Here is a 9,594-nt window from a genome sequence, read left to right on the forward strand (position 1 = left end):
TCCCTCCCACCCCACCCCCCACTCCAGCAACCCTCAGTTTGTTTCCTGAGATTAAGAATTCCTCATATCAGTGAGGTCATATGATACATGTCTTTCTCTGTTTGACTTATTTGTCAAAAGGCAGAAAGAATACATGAAAAAAATCATTAAAAATAATGACAAATATAAAACATAAAATAATATAATAAAATGTAAATATATCAATAAAATAAAAATGTAAATCAAATTAGTAAGTAAAATAATAGAAATTGATGGTCAAATTTGATTTTTGAAAAATTCCAGTAATACACTAAATATAAGAGATAAACCAAAAATGTAAATAAGGTCACAAAAGCTGAAGATGAATGGATAAACAAGTTGTGATATATATATATATACACATATATATATACACACACGCATATATATATACACACACATACACACACACACACACACAAGGAAATGTTACTCAGCCATCGAAATGAATGAAATCTTGCCATTTGTAATGACATGGATAGAGCTACAGTATATTATGCTAAGGAAAATAAGTTAGTCAGAGAAAGACAAATACCATATGGTTTCATTCATATGTGTAATTTAAGGAACAAAACAGATGAACATGGGGGAAAGAAAAAGAGATAGAGGCAAACTATGAAACAGACTATTAACTATAAAGAACACACTGAAGTTTGTTGGTGAGGAGATGGGCAGAGGATGGGCTAAATGGGTGATGGGTATTAAGGAGGGTGCTTGTGAGGGCGCCTGGGTGGCTCAGATGGTTAAGTGTCTGCCTTCAGCTCAGGTCATGATCCCAGGGTCCTGGGATAGTGTCCCGCATCGGGCTCCCTGCTCCTTAGGGAGCCTGCTTCTCCCTCTGCCTCTCTCTCTTTCTCTGTCTCTCATGAATAAATAAATAAAATCTTAAAAAAAAAAAAGAAGGAGGCGCTTGTGATGAGCACTGGGTGTTATATGTTAAGTGATGAATCACTAAATTCTACTCTTGAAACAAATATTGCACTATATGTCAATTAACTGGAATTTAAATAAAAACCTTATTTATAAGAAATAATAAATAAATATATAATAAAATTTTATTTATAGATTATTTTAATTGCACAATTAAAAAACTCGATCTAATGGCCATTCATATAATCTTGTATGTAGTAATTAGAAAGCATGTGTTCTTCTTAATTATATCTGAAATACTTGTGAAAAAGAAAAGCATCTTAGGCCAAATAGCAAGAGTTATCAAATTTCCAAGTATCAGTTTATACAACCAACTTTTCTGAACACAACTAAAATAAAACAAAACATAATGTTTAGAAAGTAATTGAAAAGTCTCTTAAATGTAGATAAACTATTTTATAGGTAATGAGTTAGACACATAAGTAGTCATAATAGAAATTAAAATTAACTGGAATTAAAAATAATGAAAACTCTATATAAATTTTAGAGGGAGAAGTGTGGTCTTAAATGCTTAAATTCAAACAAGAGAGAAATCTGATTTTTCAATGGTGTATGGAATCCAGCTTGAAGAGTAAGGGGGAAAAACTAAGTAAAATAGTAAGAAAAAATGATATTTAAATGAGGAGAAGTTATTGAAAGAAAACAAAACCCAAGAAACAAAACAATAAAAGAATAATTTATTTTTCAGAAAATAAACCTTTGGGAGAATTTATTAAGGAAATAAAACAATGAGTGAAATATACCAAATGAAAATTTTATATGAATGTTAATTATCAAATTAAATAAAATTAGATAATATAAAAAAGGATAAGTATGATCAATTACAAGTCATAAATTTGGATATTTAAATAAAATATTTCCTAGGAATAAAACTTCAAAAAATGAACTTAGAAAGAAATAGCAAACCATGCTTTTCCTCTGAATCAAATAGTACATGTGCACAAATAAAATCTGTCATGTGGTCAAAAAAAATTAAGGTAACTTTTCTTTCCCTTTTCATTTTTTGAACTTCATTGATATATAAATTAAAAATTTAAAATCCCACAAATTCTCACAAATTTAGCTGTGCATATCACCAAAATCAAGATAAAAGATGTTTACATCACCAGAAAATTTACTCATGCCCTTTGCAATCATTGTTATTTCTGTGCCCTACCTGTTACAATCTCGTATTCTGATTATAGAATTGTCTTTTTCTCTTTTTAAATCTTTTGACATTTTCTTTTTTTTTAAGATTTTATTTATTCATCTGAGACACAGAGATACAGAGAGAGAGAGAGCATGAGCAGGGAGAGAGGCAGAGGGAGAGGGAGAAGCAGGCTCCCCGCTGAGCCAGGAGCCTGATGTGGGGCTCGATCCCAGGACCCTGGGATCATGACCTGAGCCGAAGGCAGACGCTCAACCATCTGAGACACCCAGGCCCCCCTCTGTTGACATTTTCTTAACATATTTTGTGGTTCTATTATTAGATGCATCCACCTATACAGTTACTGTGACCTGATGAAATTTCCCTTTTATCGTTTTATATATTCATATTTAATTCTGATATTGTCTAAAAGTTTATTTTATATAATATTAACAAAACTCTTTTTTTTTTTGCTTAAAGTTTTATACTAAGCTTTTTCCTCCCTTTTATTTACACTCAACACTTTGTATCATTAAATTTAAAGGATGTTTCTTTTAGGCAGTATACACAAGACTAACATTTTAAGTACTATGTCACTTTTTTACTAGAGTATTTTAGAACATTAATTTGTAATGTGTCTATTTTCATGATTGGATTTATCACTGCTATTTTATTCTATACTATTTTTTATTTTGGCTGTTTTTTCCTCTGTTTCTCCTTTTTTTTTTTTTTGGAATATAAAAAGAAACAGAGAAAACCACAGGTAGAGTGTAAATACGAACAGAAACCTCTCCTGATTATGCCTTCAACTCCCTTGCTTAGTTTCGATTTCTTAGTACTCTCTGGGCTACACGAAAATTTTCTACCTACTCTGTGCCTACTCTGGCATCTGAATGGCTAAATAAACATAGGCAGCTATGCTGACTTGTCTAACCTTAAATTGTTAATCACTAGACCCAAGTGGACCCTTTATGTCCACTGGAATTCATGCTAGTCTCTCAGCATATTCACTCATCTATGTTTCATACAGAAGGATCAAGAAATGTAAGTTCTTTACAAGGTAGGGTTTTTTTTTTTTCTTGCTGCCCAAAGTAACAGTATACCTAAATACTAAAAAGAATGTTCAAAGTAGTATAAATTGTTACATCTGCCAAAAGTTTGGTGTAGCAACATTCTTTTTGAGCCATCTCTCTTCTCTTGTTCTCCAACCTGTAAACTCTAGCTGCCTCCTCCCCCGCCCTGAAAAACAGCCCTATTCCTCAGTGGGGGCAGGTGCCTGGCTCTGTGTGGGTCCTCACTCCCTGCACCGCAGCCTGGAAACTCAAACCAGCAAGCTGGGATCCTAGATGAGTAGGGCTCCTCTCCTTTGCTTCCCATTCTTCAGAGGTCACTGTCTCATTTCTTCATGCCCAGTCTTGCAAACCCTTGCTTAATGTATTTTCTCTGCTTTGTGATAGCTTCAAATGGGGAAGAAAATTTAGTTTTGTTACTCCGTCTTGTCCAGAAGTGAAAATGAGGGGAACATGGGTTTCTTGGCACAGAATTTTGCTGCCTATGAGAAGAATATTGATGAAATCACTAATACATTTAGAAGTGGGGAATAACCCGCAGTATCATATGATAGATTATAATCCCTCGTGAAGTAAAAACAAAATATTAATTCCCTGGACCTTCCTCTGAAGCTCTGGAATTCCTAGGAAGTTTCTGGCTAATAGATCAGTGTCCATGGACAGGATTATTACCAGTGCCCTCAAGCAGTATGGGAAATTTGTGCAAGCTGTGCTCTATATTTAAAAAAGTTTCCCGGGGGTCCCTGGGTGGCTCAGTCGGTTAAGTGTCTGACTCTTGATTTCCACTCAGTCATGATCTCAGGGTTGTGAGATTGAGGGCCCGTGTAGGGCTCCACCCTCGGAGGGGAGTCTGCTGGGATTCTCTCTCTCCCCCTCCCTCTACTCATTCCCTACTCAAGTTCTTTCTCTCTAATAAATAAATAAATTTTTAAAAATTTTTTTAAAGATTTTATTTACTTATTTGACAGTGAGAGAGAGATAGCAAGAGAGAAAACACAAGCAGGGGGAGTGGGAGAGGGAGAAGCAGGCTTCCCGAGGAGCAGGGAGCCCAATGCGGGGCTCTATCCCAAGACCCTGGGATCATGACCTGAGCCGAAGGCAGACGCTTAACAACTGAGCCACCCAGATTCCTGATAAATAAATCTTTAAAAAAAATAAAAATAAAAAAAGAGTTTCCCCATCCTGAAGATTATATTTTGTCCCTCTTGTATGCCTATGATGCATATCACAATTTACTGTATTCTATCATTTTGTTGTTGTTTATATTTTTATTTATTACAACTGTGAAATTGCTCACAGCTTTATATATCTTTCTATTTCCAAAGGTTTGGGGAACATCTATTGAATCATATATGATATGTCATTGAACTGAAGCCTATAAGGATCTTTTTGGGGGATTTTGACAATACATGTTGCAATGTATGTAGGATGCCATTGAAATTTTCTTATCTTGGACTCGATCCCTTTGAAAAATTCTGAAAGTATCCAATATTAATGTTTTCCTGTTGCTAGTTCAAAAATAACTATTATTTTTGCTGATTTTAATATAGCACAATATTAAATAATATGCATTAAATGTTAAGAGAAAAGGCAAAATAACCAAAATCCTTAAGTAATCAAAGGTGAGGGCACCTGGATGACTCAAATGGTTAAGCGTCTTCCTTCGGCTCAGGTCATGATCCCAGGGTCCTGGAATCAAGTCCCGCATCGGGCTCCCTGCTCAGTGCAGAGCCTGCTTCTCCCTCTGCCTCTGCCATTTCCTCCGCTTGTGCTCTCTGGCTCTATTTCTCTGTCAAATAAATAAATAAATAAATAATCTTAAAAAATTTTAAAAAAAAGTAATCAAAGGTGAAATTTATGTAAGTACCTGTGTATGTGTGTGTGTATTTGAATGCATATATATGTCTATATGAAATAAATCCTAAGAAAATCAGCTACAGGAGAATTATATATTGAATCCAGGTTCTAAAATATCTATATTTTACCTACAATGTACTTTAAAAAAATTATTCTTTTTTATATTATGTAGAATGATGGCTTGGTCATTTTACAATATTCATAACACAAATGCTGAAATTGTTTTCACTGAATATTAATAAATTAGAACAAAGTGAATATTTTAATATAATGGTTAAAGCAAAAAAGTGTATTTTAAATAGCTTTAGTTTTCTCATATTTAAAAGGGGATTCAAATAAATTCAGCCAACATTTATTGAGAAATGGATATAAAAGTTGATTCTGCCTAACATGATAAAAATGTGAAAGTTGTTCAGAATGATAAAACTACATAAAACTGAATTCATGAATTTGGTTCTGTATTTGGGCATGAACATTGGATATGAGCCTAGTTAGCATTTTGTGATTTTTTTTCTTTCTTCTTTCTTCTTTCCCTGCCTCCCTCTTTTTATCCTTATTTCTTTTTCTTTCTTTTTTCCTTCTCCCTTCATTTTGAAATATTCTTTTAACTTCGTGAGATTGTATTTAACAGAGCTAGCACAGTACTATCTCTACTAGATGCTTAAAAAAAAGTACACCTTAATTCTCTGTTGCAATTCCTTTGTTATTTCTGAATTGTCATTAGTTTAATTAATCAAAATTTTATACTATTTATTTTGAGGTAAGGACAGAGTTGATTTCCAAACTGGAAAAAAGGAATAAATATACAGGGTTTTAGAGTTTTTCTCTAATGAAACTTTTGCTTATGATTTAGGCTTTGTTTGTTTGTTTCTGATGAGCAGCTTTCCATGTGTGAATGATTCTATATTACCTCATCATTTCCAGCTATTTTCAGTACTGAATTCATTTTTTAATGATATTTAACTTTGCTCAGTATGTTGAAATGATTACCATACCTTGAATGATTTTTAGCATTGCTAGGTACAATTTTTTTCTTAAAAGCTTATTTTAAGGAGTTTTTTTTTTTTTTAATATTCTGGTAAGGTAAATAATACTTTGCAATCAGCTTAGCATAAAATGCCTTTGCTGCAAAAATAATTGATATATATCAACATTATACATAAAACAGTATGAATTCCAAAAGCAGTAGTCTGCATTTTAGAGGTTAAAACAAAACAAAACAAAAATAATGCAATCTTCTTTTAAAGCAATACTCCTAATTTACACAAATGCCTTCCTTCAATAATAAATAAATAAAATACATTCGTATACATTCTAATGGCTTGCCATGGTTATTTTGACATGTGGAAATGTATTTTTACCAAATAAACCTCGATATTTTAGATATTTTTACTAGTAGTAATGGTAGTAGTATTATCACGTTATTTCTTAGGCATCTTTAAATTCTGGTAAATGAAAATATTTAAAAGATTTTGGCATTTAGGGACACCTGGCTGGCTCAGTTGGTTAACCATCTGCCTTCGGTTCAGGTCATGATCCCAGCGTCCTGGGATCGAGCCCCACATTGGGCTCCCTGCTCAGTGGAGAATCTGCTTCTCCCTCTCCCACTCCCCCTGCTTGTGTTTTCTCTCTCTCTCTCTCTCTCAAATAAATAAATATTTTTTGAAAGAAAATTCTAAAAAAATTGGCATTTAGACATTACTTCAAAAGTTAATTTATATCAAAAAAGAAGGTATAATTTACATAATACCTTTCATGCCTTTTATCAGAACATAATATTACTTCTTTAAATTTATTCTGGTAGTGTAGGTGTTAGAATCAGACTATGTGTTTTATTGCTAATGAATAACATTATTAAAATATTTTAACATTATATTATTTTTCAAAAAATTTGTATTCTTCAGTGTGCCCAGTGAAATATTTCATCTAAATGCACACTATTATAATGTTCTTTAATCTTTTCCCCATAGTCAGGATTAACAGGAGGAAAAGAAAACGATTTTTTCCATGTAGAATTTCCACATAGTCTTTGGCAAGACAGAGGCTTTGTTGTTTGTTGTTTGTTGTTTGTTTGCCTGTTTTTTTTTCTAAATCCATAGGTAGTATCTCTATTCCATGAAAGGGAATTTTATTGAATGTAATTTCTTCCTATTATTTTTTTAAATTTATAGATGCTAAGCTCATTATTAAATCTAACTATGTCAAAATTTAAGAATACCATCAAATTGTTGGAGGCTGTATCTTTACAATTTTTTTTTACATTTAGTTTCATTTTGCTTATATACTTTACGTATGTTTGCTTCAATAATCATTGTGCTCATCATATAACCAAAATTGTATTGGTCAATGGGAATTTTAAAGAAAGTGCTAATTGCAATATCACCATGAAAATATTACCTCATGTTAATTTTGTCCTGAGATTGAGAACCCTGACTGTAATAGCCTGGAAAGATTGTGAAATTTCTTTTCAGTGCAGACATCCTTCAATGCATTAACTGAAACAGTTTCTAAAAGTCAGTTTCCAAAAGTACTTAGGTGGATTCAGTAAAAAGTTTCTTAAGGCACCTCAATTACTGCATGCACAGATTTGAAAATTACAGTGTTTCTCACTACCTGATATTGCTTTAATCATTGCTGGAAGGGGATGCTTATATTTTCACTAGCATGATAATGGCAATGAAAGTCATTTGTGTCACGAAGAGAAAAAGTTACACACACACAAAAATCCCACCAAAGAGTAGAGATTCGACCTGCAACAAAATTAATTGTGGTAATAACATTTCCCTTTGCAAGTTATTCAGTTATTCGCCTCAGTCTGAGCATGTGTGTCTTGATTCAATGCTCTGCAAAGTCTGCTGTAGAAGGGTTTGGGAATTTTTTATTTCCCCTGAAGAGAAAGAGACACAGAATGAGAATGATCTTTTTGAAGATGAACCACTAACTTCTGTCTCATGTGACTTTTCTCTGTGCAGATGTGATACTTGCAGCAATCCGTGACCTTGAGCATAGGAGCTCTCACCCAGAGAAAATGCCAGAGTGGAACAGTTGTAGAAGTGTGGGTCTTTGGAGAACATTACTATCCTGAGAAACAAACCCTGGGGACTCCTGCCTTGGATTCATCATTAAATAACTATAAACTTCCTTCTGTTTTAACTGGTATCTCAAACCGGGGTACTTGTACCCTAGGAGGGGGACTTGTTCCAAGACAATCAAATAGTATTGTGGTATAAATATTTTGGGGGATCAATTAATAAATGCACTTTTTAAAAAACTGTTAAGACTAAGTATTCACTTCAGTTGGCATGATTCTAGCTCTACATCTCATTTTATGATCATTCTTCTCCCACTCTAAAATAGAATAACATCATCCAAGAGGCATAGAAATTCTTTTAGAAAAAAATATAATGAAATTTCAGGTCTTGGCAATAGCTGACTAAACTATGTCATACCAATTAAATGATCTGGAATACATACGTGTGTGTGTGAAAGTGTGTGTGTGTGTGTGTGTGTGTGTGTGTTTAAGTTTGCATGTCTGGTGTTTGGACTTTTGTTTCAATTGGAACATAGAAAGTCACATGACAATAAAAATTACAAACTAGATGACCTATAAAATTATAGATTTTTAAAAAGATTTTATTTATTTATTTGACAGAGAGAGAGAACAAGAGCACAAGCAAAGGGAGTGGCAAAGGGAGAGGGAGAAGCAGGCTCCCCGCTGAGCAGAGAGCCCAACGTGAGGCTCAATCCCAGGACCCTGGGATCATGACCTGAGCCGAAGGCAGACCAGACGCTTAGTCAACCGAGCCACCCAGGGGCCCCCAAATTATAGATTTTTAAAGTTCATTATAAAATTGAGGGCTCAAAGCAACACATGTACCAAAATCCAGAGAAGTAAAAAACCCTCTTAACACAGAAGAAACCTATACCTAGACTTTCGTCTTTGCTAGAGCAGCAGGAAAAGGAGAAGCTGCAGTAATCCTAGGGTGAGAAGAGAACAGCTGAACTCCTAATGAATTGTTAAAGTTGGAGCATATGCCCGTGTGATGACTTAGAATCACGTGGAGCCCCAGATATAAGGAGAGTCTGTACTCACCTGCCAACTTTTCTGTGCAGGCATTTACCAAGCCCTTGTAAAAAAGATTAGGGGCAGGATAAGAGCTGAGAGATAGCCCTCCCTTGGGGCCGTCATGAGTGCCTCCAGGCACTCCAGGCTTTCAGCTGTCTCGGCCCAGCTGAACCAGACTCTGGTTGCTTTGGGAGCAAAATGTCCCAAGGCACAGGCATAGACACAAGGTTCTGGGAGCTGAGCATACCATTGTACACTGAGGATGAGGTCAAAGCTACCTTTGCATGAGTGAGGTAAGGGATGGTGAGAAAGACCCACATTGCCAGGCTGCTCAGGCTGCAGGCAGGGTAGAAGTGAAGAAACACTTCTGTTTTCTAAGATCGACAATGAATTGTGAACCTCAAATTCCACATTCAGCAAAATCATCATCCAAAAATAAATGCGACGTAAAGACAGTTTCAGACAGGTTAAATGCTGTAACATCCATTGCCAGTTAACCAGCATGTACCCACAACATTTTCAAAGAT

General features: G+C 34.6%; 1 long non-coding RNA gene across 1 annotated transcript in view; it reads left to right on the top strand.

Moving 5' to 3' along the window:
* Positions 1–8,251, top strand: part of LOC145720659 (uncharacterized) — a 387,974-nt gene extending 379,723 nt beyond the window's left edge. The window contains exon 4 of the long non-coding RNA XR_014143804.1: positions 7,974–8,251. This is a non-coding gene — a long non-coding RNA (uncharacterized LOC145720659). The remainder of the gene's footprint in view (positions 1–7,973) is intronic.
* The last annotated feature ends 1,343 nt before the right edge of the window (positions 8,252–9,594 follow it).

The sequence above is a fragment of the Leptonychotes weddellii genome, chromosome 3 (genome assembly GCF_054177405.1).
Source record: "Leptonychotes weddellii isolate Sample4059 chromosome 3, ASM5417740v2, whole genome shotgun sequence".
Taxonomy (NCBI): Eukaryota; Metazoa; Chordata; class Mammalia; order Carnivora; family Phocidae; genus Leptonychotes; species Leptonychotes weddellii.